This window comes from Canis lupus, chromosome 28 (genome assembly GCF_048164855.1).
Source record: "Canis lupus baileyi chromosome 28, mCanLup2.hap1, whole genome shotgun sequence".
Lineage (NCBI taxonomy): Eukaryota > Metazoa > Chordata > Mammalia > Carnivora > Canidae > Canis > Canis lupus.
In genome coordinates, this window is record NC_132865.1 from 28,523,010 (window position 1) to 28,539,225 (window position 16,216).

Below are 16,216 nucleotides of genomic sequence, written 5' to 3' on the forward strand. Positions count from 1 at the left end.
TTATTCCGCGCAACATTACTCCTGAGTCCTATCTCGCTTCTGCACATTGTGTAGTCCAGGGAATGCATTCCTGTCTCACACTCCAGCACATTCTTCTTCTTCTTTCTTGCCTGTGTGCTCAGAGGCTGGCCACTCAATTCTCTGGTCTCAATATAACTAAAATCTGTCAACACCCATGAATAGAATACACCCCAGTCCCAATTCCAAAGTCCAATTTAATCTGAGAAATCAAAAGAGAGTTCTGGCTCAGCAGAAGACCCACAGGATCAGAGCTCAATGCCCTGGGTGGAGCGTGAGAGTGCAGGGGAAGAAAAGCCAGTGCTCCTTATCCACTCCTCCGTTTAGGAGGTTGGTATGATTTGCTATGGAAAATGGAGTTTACTTCTGCACTTTGGAAGGCCGATATTCAGAGCCAGTGCAAGATTCCATTAACCCACCTAACCCGCAGTGAGACAGAAAGCCAGCAATAGGAACTTGGCTTTATAAATATAAAAATGAAACACTAACAGGTTAAGAAACATGGCCAGATTAATACCAAAAAAGACACTGTGCTCATGCATACGTGTGTGTGCATGTACGTGTGTGAGAGAGAAAGGGGCAGAGAGACAGAGGGACAGAGAGAGACACAGAGAGATTTAGATCTACTATTCTGTTACTTTTCCTTTTATCCTAGATGATTTATTTTCTCTTTCCTTCTTTTTCTTGCCCTTTTATTTGAACATGTATTTTTGGCTCTCTCTCTTTGGATTTTACAAATTTACATACACACATATAAAAACTTTGGATAAGGCCTTTGACTCTTACCAACATCTGCCCATTTCCAGAAATTCGTGCAATCTTATCAGAGAGTGAGAATGAGTTAAAATGTCTTCCAGAGATAGCCAGCCTTTGTTTTCTTCATTTCCAGCTAACTTCGTTTCCCCTCTTCCGTCATCTCATAACTGGTAAAACCCCAGGATGGTTCGTCATCAAGTCATTAAGCCCAGTCTATGAAATTGCCACTTGGTTAGCTAACATTATCCTGCACTCAGGGGTGAAAATGTTGAATCTTTAATTAACCTGCGCCTTTTCTGCAAGCAACTAGCCTCTTTCATTCCTGAATGTTAGATTCTAACTCCTCTTCCCATAACTAATATCTAAAGAGAGGATTTCACAAAAACCAAAGAGCTTGCTAACTAAGCTCTCTGTTTTCTTTTAGTGAAATTGCTTCTGCGGTGGGGACTTTGCATGTCCTTCCCATTTACCGTACCTGAATTAATTCGTTGATGCCTTGTGAGAGCAGCCGTATAAGGGTATGAGACAGAGGGAATACAGCCCTTCACCCAGAGCACCCCTGAAATGCAGCGATGGTTCAAACTAACTAGCCTGTAATAATATTGGCAAGTTTATAGGGTTCTTTTATGAGCAAGGTAATGACAATCTGCAATGGTCACCTTGACTTCTTCCCTGTCCCTTAACTCTTTAAGCCTATTATTATGAGGCAAAAGACATGAAATATCTTCTCCTGAGAGGCATATAAATCATTTGTACAGAGATCATAACAGAGTTCTGACCGAAGCAGCACTGGCCGTCCACTCACAGTGGTGTGGTGACAAAGCCACTGGCCCCATGGATGATGAGACCTGTGCCCTTTGCTCCATTGTGCATCAGGCTTCCTTTACCTGGTGACACTCACTCTTTCATTGCCTTGGCTAAGCTCCGACACCGCTAGGTAGATTTTCCACAAGAATTACTCAGCAGAGCCAGGTCTCTGGCCCCTGCAAGTTCTCATTCAATATATAGTTTTTGTCTACCTCACAAAGAACATGAACTACATGAATGACATACTCTGATTTCCCATCAGAATCCAGATTTAAATTTCCTATCCTGTTGTCAGCAGCACCTTTCCTGTTATATAGGTTGTATACTGGCATCTGTGCAGCAAGTTCGATGCTGTGACTACACCATGCTTGTGCATTAACCTTAGACAGGTTTCTCTCTCCCCACACCCTTCCAGCCATTTTGGCCAAACAGAAGAGGGCAAGGCAAGTGCACATCAAGAAGACCGGCTTTACGGGAAGTACTTGCCAAACAAGAAAAGGCTGGGCAATCATGGCCCTTCTTGCCCACATGAATATCTTGCATGACAGAAAAGGAGAAAGTTGAGAAATCAAATAAGAGCCTTCACATCCCCACCCCACCCCCGAGATGGAACCCCAAACGAAGACATAATAGAAGCATCCAGACAGTGAGCAAAAGCCACAGAAGCAAGGTGATAGCACACCGACCTGTGTGTTGTGGGAGGGTGTGGAGCCCAGGAGGCTGCACAGCCACAGCCAGCCTAAAGCAGAAGCAGTGTCACAGCACAGAGGCATGATGATTCCATGAGCTGCACGGGCAGTACTCCTGGCTCCTTAACAGCCTGTCCAGTTCCTGCAAAAGCCCCAGTCTCCATTTGTCTCGCCTAAGGGTGGGTACTGCTGGGGAAACAGCAGAGGACTGAGAAAAAGATACAACAGCTTCAATATGTGGCGATTTCAAAACCAGTAAAAACAATCAGGACCACGGTCCCTAGTAGTGAATGCCAAACCAGAGAAAAGGCCCGGCAGTCAGCAAGGTTCCTTAGGAAAGCAAAAGGAACTGGCCCTCCTCACCTCCTCCTGCTGCTGCAAGATCACGGAGCCCTACCCATCCTGTAAACCTGGAAGCCACCTTAGCTACCTTAGGGAGATGAGGCAAAAATATGAAAATTTAGCATCTACTCAAAGATATGAGTCATCCAAAATAGACTACTTAAACCAAAGGGACAGGATTATCCTTATTCAGAAACCTTAACTCCTCCACTGTCTAGAGAAATTAATGTGTTTTAGGGAAGGGTAGGGATTGGGAAGCTAAATTGTGAATGCATTTATTCAATTTATTTAATTGAACAAACAAAACCTAAACCTAGAAATCTATTGTTGTGTATAAGAAAATCTTGCTCCTGGGGAGCCTGGGTGGCTTAGTCAGTTAAGTGTCTGGCTTTGGCTCAGGTCATGATCTCAAGGCCCAGGAATCTAGCCCCACATCAAGCCCCTCATCAAGCTTAGTGCTCAGTGGAGAGTCTGGTTGTCGCTCTGCCCCTCCCCCAGTGTGTATGCCCTTGCTCTCGCTCGCTCTCTCTCTCTCTAATAAATAAGGTCTTTAAAAATTAAAAAAAAGGAAAAAGAAAATCTTGCTCCTAGGTGTAGGGAGACAGAGACAGAAACATTCATAATAGAATTACTTGTTATTGAAAACAAAAACAAAAACTGAGAATGACCCAAATGCCTTTCAACAGAAGAATCAATAAATAAATTGGGATAACATCACACAATGAAATACTATAAAAGACAGTTATGTGTATCAATATGGATAAATATTAGGTGATAGATAATATCAAACAAGTAATGAATGTTGCAAAAGGGTACATATACATAGCATTTATAAAAAGCATCACAAACATGCAAAATTATTGGTTCAACATAGTAATAATTGCAAACATTTACTATGGAGATTCCTTTTTTACATATACTAAATGAATTACCTCTACCCCCACTTTACAGATAGGAAAACTAAGGCATATATATAAAGAAGTAAAATAACTTTTACTCTGCCTAGCTAGTAAATGGGAGCCACAGGATCAAATCTAGGCAGTTCATTTCCAGAGCGCATGCTGTTAACCACTATGCTTGACTACCTCTCATATTCTATACATATGAAGTAAAAATATAAAGAAATGCATAGAATGATAAAGTCAAAATTCAGAATGAGTGTTTACCTATAGGGCAGAGAGAGCAATGAAAGGAGGCCAAGTACACAGGCCAGGGAAAAGGGAAGCTTTGGGGCACCTGGGTGGCTCAGTGGTTGAGCATCTGCCTTTGGGTCAGGTCATGATCCTGGGGTCCTGGGATCGAGTCCCACATTGGGCTCCCTGTAGGGAGCCTGCTTCTCCCTCTGCCTATGTCTCTGCCTCGCTCTGGGTATCTCTCATGAATAAATAAATAAAATCTTAAAAAAAAAAAAAAAAGGAAGGGAAGCTTTAATTTTTTAGGCTTAATGATATTCGTTATATTACCATTTATACCTTTATTTCAATATATCTGGCATATTTTGCTATAAGTTGTTAGATAGCTATATTTTCTTTGCATACTAAGTATCATGTACATTAACTTGACATGCTATTACACTGAGGTAAACTACAGACTCTGGGTAATAATGATGTATCAATATAGTGCATCACTTATAACAAATGTACCACTCTGGTGGGGTTGCTGATCATGGAGAAGGCCATGCATATGTAAGGCAGGGCATTTAAGGAAAATCTCTACCTTCCACTTGATGTTTCTGTAAACCTAAAAATGTTCTAAAAAACTTAAGCCTATTTTTAAAAATAGTTACATATAGCAGCAGCATCTGGAATAATACTGGCGTATGAATTGGGGTACACATCAGGTGACAGTGTCTGCAGCTTCTCCACATCAGTTGAGTCTAGACAACTATGAGAACAGTACTTGGGGATTTAAATTAAACTATCCTTCAGTCACCTTTAGTAACTATAGAGAAGAGAGGACAGAGTCAGAAAGCAAGCCTGAGTAACCTCATCAACACTCCCCAAAGGCCTGGGGGATGGGGAGGGGACACTGGGAGACCTAGTGCAGAAAGAGTGGCCTGGAAGAAAGTCAGATGCGGGAAGTGTCTGGGAGTATGGACACTATATCATCCAGGGGCTAAATAGACCTCCTGTGAGAAAATGAGTGAAACTATCAGTGAGGGTGACAAAACATGAGAGACACCTAATTCTGGGAAATGAACAAGGGGTAGTGGAAAGGGAAGTGGGCAGGGGGTTCGGGTGACTGGGTGATGGGCACTGAGAGAGGCACTTGGCGGAATGAGCACTGGGTGTTATGCTATATGCTGGCAAATTGAACACCAATAAAAAAAATTTTTTAATAAAATAATAAAATAAATAAATAGGCCTCCTGACCTGTTGTGGATGAGGAAAAGGAAAATTCATGGTTTTCAGCCTTGGAAGCCCTGCCAGGGATTTTTCCATCTCGATTTATAAATGAATCTCAATCCTGCCCCAGCCTTCACATTGATTTTAAAAGGTTTTTTGTTTTTGCTTTTGTTTTTGTTTTTTTAATGTTCTAAGAAATTCTAGTAGCCACCTCTCCCATGGCAAAGTGTTTCCACTAAGGTATGTATTGCTCCCCACAGCCTGCTCCCTCACCTATGGAAATAAGCCAAAGCTCCTGTGTTTGTGAGCAGTGTTTGCTTACAAGCCAAATAATACAGGCAAAATGAATTTGAAAAAAGAATGAAAGAAAGAATCAGATCATTGTATTGGCATTGTAAGTTTTTTAATGTTCTATTTCGTACTTTACAATAAATGGTTTGGGGGTTCCATCCAAACACGTACAATTTTTGTTTTGCTCTTGGAAAATGGGCATAACTCCCAGTTTCTACCTTCTCTGAATCCATAGAGATATAGGATAGCTAAAATTCCCATTCTTTCTCATATATCTGGGTTTGCCAGGCTTATAGATGCCTTTGGAGCAGAAGCAGAAGAGGAAGACACAAGAAAGAAGAAAAGAAGAGAGAATACAGGAAAGGAGAAGTACTAGAGAACAGAAAAATCAGTAAGAGAGGATAGATGATTACATTTTCCCCATACTGGGCACTGACAAGAAAACCAGGGCTTTGTGTCCTGCAAGTGTGGTTCTTTTCCCAGATAATTAAGAATTGTTCTCAAAACTAATTTCATAACGGTATCAAAAAAGTTTTCACTAAGTTTTTAATTTTTTTTCCTTTTTTTAAAAAAGATCTGATTTATTTCTCTGATGGAGGCACACAGGCAGGGGGCAGGGACAGAGGCAGAGGGAGAAGCAGGCTCCCCACTAAGCAGGGGAGTTTTTAATTTTAATTCCAGTATAGTTAACATACAGTGTTATAGTAGTTTCAGGTGTACAAGAATCATTCAACACTTCCATACATCTCCTGATACTCATCAGGACAAGTGCACTCCTTCATCCCCATTACCTGTTTCACCCGGTCTACCCACCCCCACCCCACCCCACCACGTCCCCTATGGTAACCATATCAGTGTGTTCTCTAGAGTTAAAAGTGTGTTTCTTGGTTTCTCTCTCTCTCTCTTTTTTCCCTTTGCTTGTTTGTTTTGTTTCTTAAATTCCACATGAGTGAAATCATATGGCGTTTGTCTTATTCTAACTGACTTGAGTAACATTTTTTTAAGATGAGAAGAAGTGTAGACATGAAGAAATAAAAAGACCTGAACTCAGAAACAGCTAGATCCCCTAAGAGTGGAAGACAGGGTCTCCCACGAAGGACTCTACCATATGTGCACAGCACTTCTGGGCCTTGTAATAACTAAGAATCATTGTATGTGCACCTAAAAAGCCTAAGCAATAAGCTTGAAAGCCTTGGCAGAGATCATTATGATTCAGCAAAAGGGAAGTGAATGCACAAGCCTTCAGACCCTGAGGGGCAGGCATTGTCAGAGACAAAGGTTAGTAACAGCAAGGAAATGTAGAACTAAAACTAAGCTTCTTCACAGTTGTTCTAGACCAGTGGTCCTCAATCAGGGATGATTAGCCCTCAATGGGATAAATGTCACTGCCTGAAGGTATTTCAGTTGTCCCAGTTGAAGCAGGGAGTGGGAAGTTGGAGAATAGTTCTACTTTTCCCAGATAAGCACCCAAATCTGGCATCTAATGGGTATGAGGCTGAGGATGCTGCTAAACACCCTCTAGTCCCTCAGCAAGAAAGTAGCTGCTCCAAAACGTTGGTAGTGTCAAGATTGAGAAACTGAGCTCTAGACTAAGCACATTCTGCAGCTCCTTTATCATTTTGAAGGAATAGGAAAAAGTGGGCCCCAAATGACCAAGACTGAATTTCATGACAGCTCCGATGAGTAAACATCAAGCCAGATTTTCACTTTTTTATATAAAGATGTGACATATTTGAAGCAAATGTATTATATTGCATAATGGGAATCTCTCTCCACATTACTAAGAATTTTTCTAAACATAATGTTCCCCAACATATATTATAGCTGCTACAGTTGGAGCAAAGTGATTTTGAGAAAATGATCATGGTTACTTTGTAGCTTTGGAGAATACTCAGAACTGCCTGTAGAGTGGAAAGACTAGACCCTGTCTAACCAGTCACTTGGGTATGTTCTTTGGTGGGCCAACATGCAGACACCATGACCAGACAGGATTGAAATCTCTAGAAAAGTGAAAAATATATTTGCTTTGCCAAGGTACAGACATCAACCAACTTCTAAGGAAGCAGAAGTGTTCTTTCGTACTCTGCTGTAAAAATGATGGACACGTCTTAGCAAACATTTCATGGTACCTAAACGAGTTCTACACCAAATTCCAATGTAGGGAGGTTTCCCTAAACTCCACCAAGCAATTTTTCAGGATACCAGTTGGGTGTCCTACCATTCAATTCAATTCTGACACTATCTACCTGGAAATAGCATCAGATTCCGCAGGGAAAGGGCTCAGTCCCACAAGACCACCCTCCACTTTGGATACCAACCACAAGTCCAGGTTATTACCTGTGCTTCTTGATGTGGGAAACAAAGAAGAAACAGTATTAAATTTCCTTACTACCTATACCCATTGGCAAGTCCTTGAAACAGGCAAAGTGACATTCCTCTAGGGACTCAACTGTTTCAAAGTTGATAATTTGCTAAGGGCAAAAAGTAATCTTAGCCCAACCCCCAGGACTCTGTAAATCTACTCAATGTATAAAAATTCTTTTGGGAAAAAAAAATTCCTTTGGAAACTTCCTTTATCTCTACCCCCCAAGATATATGTTGGCAATCATTCTCCAGACCTATGACCCACTGATATATACCTGAAGAGTCTTAAGACTGAGGGTTTACGAAACAATAATAAATGACCTTTCCCAACAATAGCTATGCCCTCAGGGTCCTGGAAAACTTGTTTCCAAAATACCTGAGAGACTTCTGCTCTCTATAACCCCATCCCAACTTGAAAGTATATAATAGGCCACTCCTCAGGATCCCAGTGCAGCTCGTTCTTGTCCCCATGGGCAGAACCTTTAATAAAGGTTTAATAACCCTTTAATAAATAGTCCTTTAATAATAACCCTTTAATAATACCACTTTTTTGCACCAAAGACGTCTCAAGAATTCTTTCTTGGCCATCCGCTTAGAACCCCAACATCTTTCTTACATCACTTCTAACCAATTGACTGTAAATTGGAGGTTCCAATGATCCCCTCCAACTCAGGATGCCAATTGTAAGTCCAGGTTGTTACTTGCCCTTCTGACTGACTGGCTATAAATCATAGGTGCCCATGACCTCCTCCTTGGGTTTGACTAACTTGCTAGAGTGGCACACGGAATTCAGAAAACCTGTTTACTCACTAGATTACCAATTTGTTATAAAAGGACATAATTCATGAACAGCCAGATGGAAGATATGCAGAGAGCAAGGTATGGGAAAGGGCACAGAATTCCCATACCCACTCTGAGTATGCCATTCTCTCCAAATCTCCATGTGTTCACCAGCCAGGAAGCTCTCCAAACCTTGTCCTTTTGAGGTTTTATGGTGACTGTTGTGCCCAAGATTGCAAATCTGAGAAACCACCAAGGAGCCGACACCAATGCAAGCACACGAGGGTTTATTAGCAAGCTCCAGCTTGGGTCCAAGTACACCCGACACAGCAGAGCAGGGACTTGGACCCCGAAGTGGGTGACAGCTGGGTTTTTTATAGGCTGGTCTGGGGGATTTTCAGAAGGGGTGGAGGAATTTCTCAAGTTCTGTTTACATTCTGATATGGGGCTTTCAAGGGCATTGAGCTCTGTTCTCATTCTAATATGGGACTTTCTACCACAGGTGTGGGCTCTGTTGTCTTTCTGATATGGGATTCCCTGCCGAGGACATTCTGCAGTTTTTCCTGTAAAGTTCAGCTCTTATTCACAGGGGCCTAAGATGGCTATACTTGTGCTAATGCTAAACTTTAGGTGGAATGGCCTTAATTTTTCGTGGCCTCCACAGTGACTTCATTACAGAAGCAAGATTGATTAAATCATTAGCCATTGGTGATTGAACTCAATACCTAGCCCCTCTTCCCTCCAGGGATTTGGTGGGGTGAGACTGAATTTCAAACTCCCTAATCACATGGTTGTTTCTCCCAACAATCAGCCACCATCTTTAGGTGCAAGCCAAAACTCACCTCATTAACATAGCAAAAGACACCTTCTGCTCTTATCACTTAGGAAATTCCAAAGATTTTAGGAGCTCTGTGCCAGAAATGGAACCAATGACCAAACATATATTTCTTATAAATCACAATATCATAGAATCCATGAAAATAATCCACCACAAATAATGTGAAATCTAAAAGTAAGTTTGGGGAGTCTTGAAAAAAATCAGGGGGCTCTGGAGGGGAGGCTCTCCTGATCCAACAAGAAAAAGTTTCCTAAAACCCATCTCCATTGATATCACAGATAGCTACAACTCCTTGGGTGGAGAGAAAGGGGAAAAAGTCTAAATATCCATTTGCCAATGGACAGCAGATCAAGGTAAAATTGATCATGGTCATAAGAGCAACTGCTTCACGGTAACAATCCACTGCAGATAGCCAGAAAGACATCACAATGGACTCTCAAACTGAAGCTAAGATCCAATGTGAGAAACTCAAGCTCAGGAGAAGAATATCATTCTAAGGATTGAAAATATTACCATTAAATGGGGCCTGAGCCAAATTTTATTTGAAAATTTGAAAACACAAAGATGTGGCTTTTTTTATGCTTAAATGCCATGGAGCAAATTTATTCCACACCTGCGGAAATACAGACATACAAAACACAAAAAATACATTAAAAAAAAAAAAAAAAACGTAGCACAGGGGATCCCTGGGTGGCTCAGCGGTTTGGCGCCTGCCTTTGGCCCAGGGCGCGATCCTGGAGTCCCGGGATCGAGTCCCACATCAGGCTCCGGGCATGGAGCCTGCTTCTGTGGAGGCCGAGAAAAATTAAGGCCATCCCACCTAAAGTTTAGCATTAGCACAAGTACAGCCATCCCAGGCCCCTTTGAATAAGAGCTGAACTTTATAGGAGAAACTGCAGAATGTCCTCAATGTCCCTCGGCAGGGAATCCCATATCAGAAAGACAACAGAGCCCACACCTGTGGTAGAAAGTCCCATATTAGAATGAGAACAGAGCTCAATGCCCTTGAAAGCCCCATATCAGAATGTAAACAGAACTTGAGAAATTCCTCCACCCCTTCTGAAAATCCCCCAGACCAGCCTATAAAAAACCCAGTTGTCACCCACTTCGGGGTCCAAGTCCCTGCTCTGCTGTGTCGGGTATACTTGGACCCAAGCTGGAGCTTGCTAATAAACCCTCGTGTGCTTGCATCGGTGTCGGCTCCTTGGTGGTTTCTCGGATTCATGATCTTGGGCACAACACTTCTCCCTCTGCCTGTGTTTCTGCCTCTCTCTCTCTATGTCTATCATAAATAAATAAATCTTAAAAAAACAACAACAACGTAACACAAATTCTCTGATCTGGAGAAATAAAGGACTTCTCAGGTATGAAGAATAAAACAAAAACTCAACTAAATTAAAGACTCTGGTTTGGGGCAGCCCAGGTGGCTCAGCGGTTTTAGCACCGCCTTCAGCCCAGGGCCTGACCCTGGAGACCCAGGATGAGTCCCTCGTCGGGCTCCCTGCATGGAGCCTGCTTCTCCCTCTGCCTGTGTCACTGCCTTTCTCTCTCTCTCTCTCTCTCTCTCTCTCATCTCTCTCTCTCATGAATAAATAAATAAAATCTTAAAGAAAAAAAGAAAAAGACTCTGGTTTTACAGGACAATCCTTTCATTTCTCTGTGATTTAATTTCTTCACTTCCCTTTGGGAGAAATAATAGTTTCTATTAAAAGAAGGAAGTATTATGAGAAAAGTTTCTGTACCTATGGTGCTTTTACATAGAAAGCATGACATGAAAAACTTCCCTTTCACATGAGTTCTCTAAAATGCCTACATACCATTTCTCCAGGAAACTTACTGGACAGAGAAGGTAAACTATAATTTAAACACCAAATAATGTCTGGTAAAAGACCCATCCATTTATACCATTTATTTTATTTGAATGATTTAAACTCTAACTTATTTGGGACCATTAGTCAAGTTTTAATTCCTCCTCTCTAGTCTAACATGTCAAGTATCTGACATAAAAAAGAACAATAGCTTAGGTAAGAAATAGGAAAAGTGTATCTAATTATTAAAGGTAATAGTATAATAATTTTTTTACAAGGATGCAAGTTAATTGATTCTTACATTTTATTCTCTCCTTAGATTTTAGTTCATCTTTATTCTTTTATGTTTTTATAACTATAGATTGTGAATTAATCTATTTAAATGAGATAGTATTTCACAGAAAATGGACATCCTCATGAATCCCAGAACTCCTTACCAAGATGAAAGACCATGTTAATAAAACACTATTAAATTACTCTGCAATAGTAATTGCTCTGCTTCCTTCCACCATAGTGAATGGTAATAAAGGAAGATTTCCCCATACAAGTGCCCACTGCCATTTCAAAAAATGAGACCATTGGCTTGATTTAAAATTTGGCTGTAGGGTTTACCAGTTCTAATTAAGATGACTAAATCTTGATTTAGAAAAGAAAGAGAAAGAGGTTAAAAAAATACAGAATGTCCTGATCAAGTAAGAAGATAATTCAAAGGTCTTTATTTTGCCCATGGAAATGACTGCCAGTTGGGATATATAAAAGAAAATTTAATCAAGTTGATATAATCTAATACATAGGAACTGACTTGAGCTGCAAAATATGAAAAAGAAGTTTTCTGTGATTCAAGAATTCAACATATAATGAATACTAGGTCAACAGAATCAATATCAGCAACTCCATTCCTAAATGAATATTTTTAATTGTCTTTAATTTTGTAGCTATTTATATTAATCAAATAAACAAATAAATGGTAAATTACCAGCATGACAATGACTTCTTTTTTAGAAGCCAGGGACTTATAAAGCATAGCCACTGAGGAGAAAGACATATAGAAAGCCAAGGATACTTGGCAGTACATAGATATACACCTTAGATATATTTAAATATAAATTTACCATATATGTGCTATATTAGTCCACTGAAAATTATAAAACATTGCTGAGAAGACTAGGAAACACTAAATAAATGCAGAGAAAAACCCTGTTTATGAATAACAAAATTAAATATTAAAATATCAAATCTACTCAAATTGATCAACACAATACCAATCAAAATCCCAGCAGATTTTTGTAGAAATTTACCCTCTGATTCTGAAAATGTATATGGAAATGCAAAGGATCGAGAGTTGCCAAGTGATTTTGTTTTGTTTGTTTGTTTGTTTTATTTGTTAAGAGTAGCCAAGTGATTTTGAGGAGGAAGAACAACATTGAAGGCTTACACAATACTTCAAGATTTGCTGTAGAACTACAATACTTACAACCGTTATAATATTGGCATAAAGGACCCTCAAAAAAATCAATGAAACAGGATAGAGTCCATAATAGTCCCAAGTATCAGTACTAAAATGATTTTAACAAAGTTACCAAAATAATTGTATGGAGAAATGATCAGTTTTTTCAACAAATGGTGCTAGTACAATTTGATAATCATATGCAAATTTTTTAAAAAACTTGGATCTTCACCTAATACATACATATATATATATATATATATATATATGTATGTATAACTTGAAATGGAAAACTGTAAAACTTCTTAAAGGACAAAAATCTTGCTGAACTTGACTTAGCCAAAATTTCTTGACTATCAGAAAGCTTCAACTATAAAAACAAATTTAGAATTCATCATACTTAAAATCTTCCACTCTTCAAAATTCACAGTTAGGAAAGTGAAAACATAGGCCACACACTGGGAGAAAATATTTCCAAATTCATATCCTATAAGGAACATGTCTCGAATTATATAAAGAACACTTAAAACTCAATAATAAAAGGACAGACAGCTCAGTTTTTTATTTTTATTTATTTATTTATTTTTTTTATAAATTTTTATTTATTTATGATAGTCACACACAGATAGAGAGAGAGAGGCAGAGACACAGGCAGAGGGAGAAGCAGGCTCCATGCACCGGGAGCCCGACGTGGGATTCGATCCCAGGTCTCCAGGATCGCGCCCTGGGCCAAAGGCAGGCGCCAAACCGCTGCGCCACCCAGGGATCCCAAGTTTTTTAAATGAGCAAAGATTTAGACAAATATTTCACAAAAGATGGTATACAAATGACAAGCGAGCATATAAAAAGATGTTGATTATAATTAGTCATTAAAGCACATATTAAGATACCCCTAACACTCACCAGAATATCTAAAATTTAAAGAATTGATATAATCAAGTACTCGTGAGGATGTAGAGCAACTGGAACTCTCATTTATGGCTGGTAGGAATGCAAAATGGCACACAATTTCATAAACTTAAATATACATTACCATTTAGCCCGAAATCCCATTTCTAGAGAGTTACCAAAGAGAAATGGAAAAAAATGTCCACCCAATTGTTCATAACAGCTTTATGCAGACTAGCCAAAAAACTAGAAATAACCAAAATGCCTATCAGTTACAGAATGGGAAACTTCAGTATATCACACAATGGAACACTAATCAAGAAGAAAAAGTAAAAGAATACTGATAGGTTGAACAACATGAATGACTCTCAAAGCACTATGCTAAGTTAGAGAAGCCAATCACAAAACAGTGCCTACCTCATGATTCCATTCATATGAAATTTTAGAAAACACAAAACTATACAGAAAGAAAAAAACTCAGTGTTTTACCGGGGCTTTTCAAGAGGAAAAGAATTGACTACAAAGAGCTATTAGAAAATTTTAGGGTGATAGAATGTTCTATATCATGATTCTGGTGGTTGCCATATGACTGTATCCATTTGTCAAATCTCACATAATTATCCACTTAACAATGAAGAGTTTTATTGTATATAATTTACACTTAGATAAAAAAATTTTAAACCTAGAAGTAATAAAATTGTATAAATCTAAAACATGGAATAAATATAGCAAAATACTAATAAATGTTAATAAATTGTTATATGTAGGTAATAGATATATATCTATTCGAATATTATGCCCTTTCTACTTCTCTGTATTTTGCAAATTTTCTCTGTGAAAATATGTTTAAGGAAGATGGTAATGTGATAGGGAAAGGTACCTAGGTGAACACCAAAAGTAAAAAAAAAAAAAAAATCTTCCAAGATTGTCTTACCATCAGTTATAACCACCTCCACATACAGTGGCTCTGAAATGAGTTTATGACCCAACCAAGACTGAACTGTCATATTTCTTGATGATACTTCCACTGCCTTTAAAAACAAAGTCTCAGGAACAAAGAGAAAACCAAGCAGTGAGACTAGCGGTGCTATTTTAACAGAGTGAATAATTTCTCACTGGCTTAGACTCCTTTACTCTTTCTCTTTTTTCCAAGTGCAATATTTGCTAAAAAGAAAATTTTTTTTGGTGTTTTATTTGGTCTTGGTGTGTTTCTTTTTAGCATGACTATTCAAAGATTTTCTTTTTTTATTTTCTTTGTAATTGATCTGTTGGTCAACGTATTTTTAGAAAATGAAGAGGTAAAAAAGGACATGTTTCACTTCTCTCACTCTCTAAAACAGTTCTAAGAAACCAGGTAGAGAAAATACTAAGCAGAAAATATTGCCATTTAGCAATTATTAGGAGACTTCGTTTAAAAAGAGAAAATATTCCCTGAAACTCTGTGATGTATTAAATGCTCATTAAAATTAATGAGAATGCTTTTATTCTTACCTGTGAGAATTTTTTTTTTTTTAAAGCACGGTTCAGATAGAAAAATTTTTAGTCTTGCAAGTGTTCTATAAGTGTTAAGAAGTCTGGAGGGACCATATGAGAGAAAGTGAGAATGTGTAATGCTGTGTGAAAAAAAATAAAATTGTTAAGAGTTTGATGGGTAAGAAGAAAAAAAAGATATCACAGTTTTTCTGCTTCTGCCTTTCTACCACAGGATTTCACTAATGTTCTCAAGTGAAACACTCTTCTGAAAGTTTAAACAAGATCAATATTTTCCTTCATGTCAAATACATAAAAACATATTTTCAAAGGCAGAATGTTTTAGTTATCTATTTGTCATGGTGGAAATGATCAATAGTTGATGTTGAGGGAAAAATCATTTTGTCCATGTTTTCAAATAAACAACTTTTCTTTATAATAAGAAGGAAGCCATGTTATATATAAAAAATTATCATTTTGTCCTCTTTCCCTGATCTAATTAATAAAAGGAAGGAAGGGAAGCTCTTCTAACTTATTAACCACAGACAGAGGTAACTATTACATTTTCAAGAGAAGAGAAAAAATAAATGCTATTATCTAAAGAGCAAGGAGGATTAAGAGCAGCTAAAACTGGTCTGTAAGTTCCCATTCAATGTCACTGGATCCTGTTAGCAAATGGTTTTACTCTTGTGTAACACACAGTGGAAGCCCTCATGAGTTCTCTTTAGAAGTCCTTCACTTAGACACCTGAGACTGTCAATATTGAACAAACTAGAAATTCAAGGGGCCAATCAGATCATTTTTTCCCTTAACAGTAACCAACACTGCTTTTACTTGCCTCCTTTTACCAAACACTGCATCACCAAGAGAAATATGGAAATTCCAACATCAGAGATTTCTTTTTTGTTTGTTTTTTACAGATTTTATTAATCTTTTCATGAGAGACAGAGAGAGAGGCAGAGACAGAGGGAGAAGCAGGCTCCCTGCGGGAAGCCTGATGTGCAACTCGATCCCAGGACCCCGGGATCATAACCTGAGCCAAAGGCAGACACTCAACCACTGAGCCACCCAAGCACCCCAACATCAGAGATTTCATATGTGTGTATATGTGCCTTCTTTTTATTAGGAAGGCATTCATCACATGCTAGCACTATCCAGGAAATTAGGGGAAAATTACATGCAAGATGTAAATTTTAAAAGTGTGCTTTGGGGCAAGCTGACTCTTGATTTCACCTCAGGTCATGATCTCAGGGTCATAAGATGGAATCCCCACCCCACACCGTCGGGCTCTGAGCTATGCCTGGAGGCTGCCTGTGCTTGTGATTTTCTCTCTCTTTCTCTCCCCCTGCCCCTCCCCTGAAACTGGTACTATC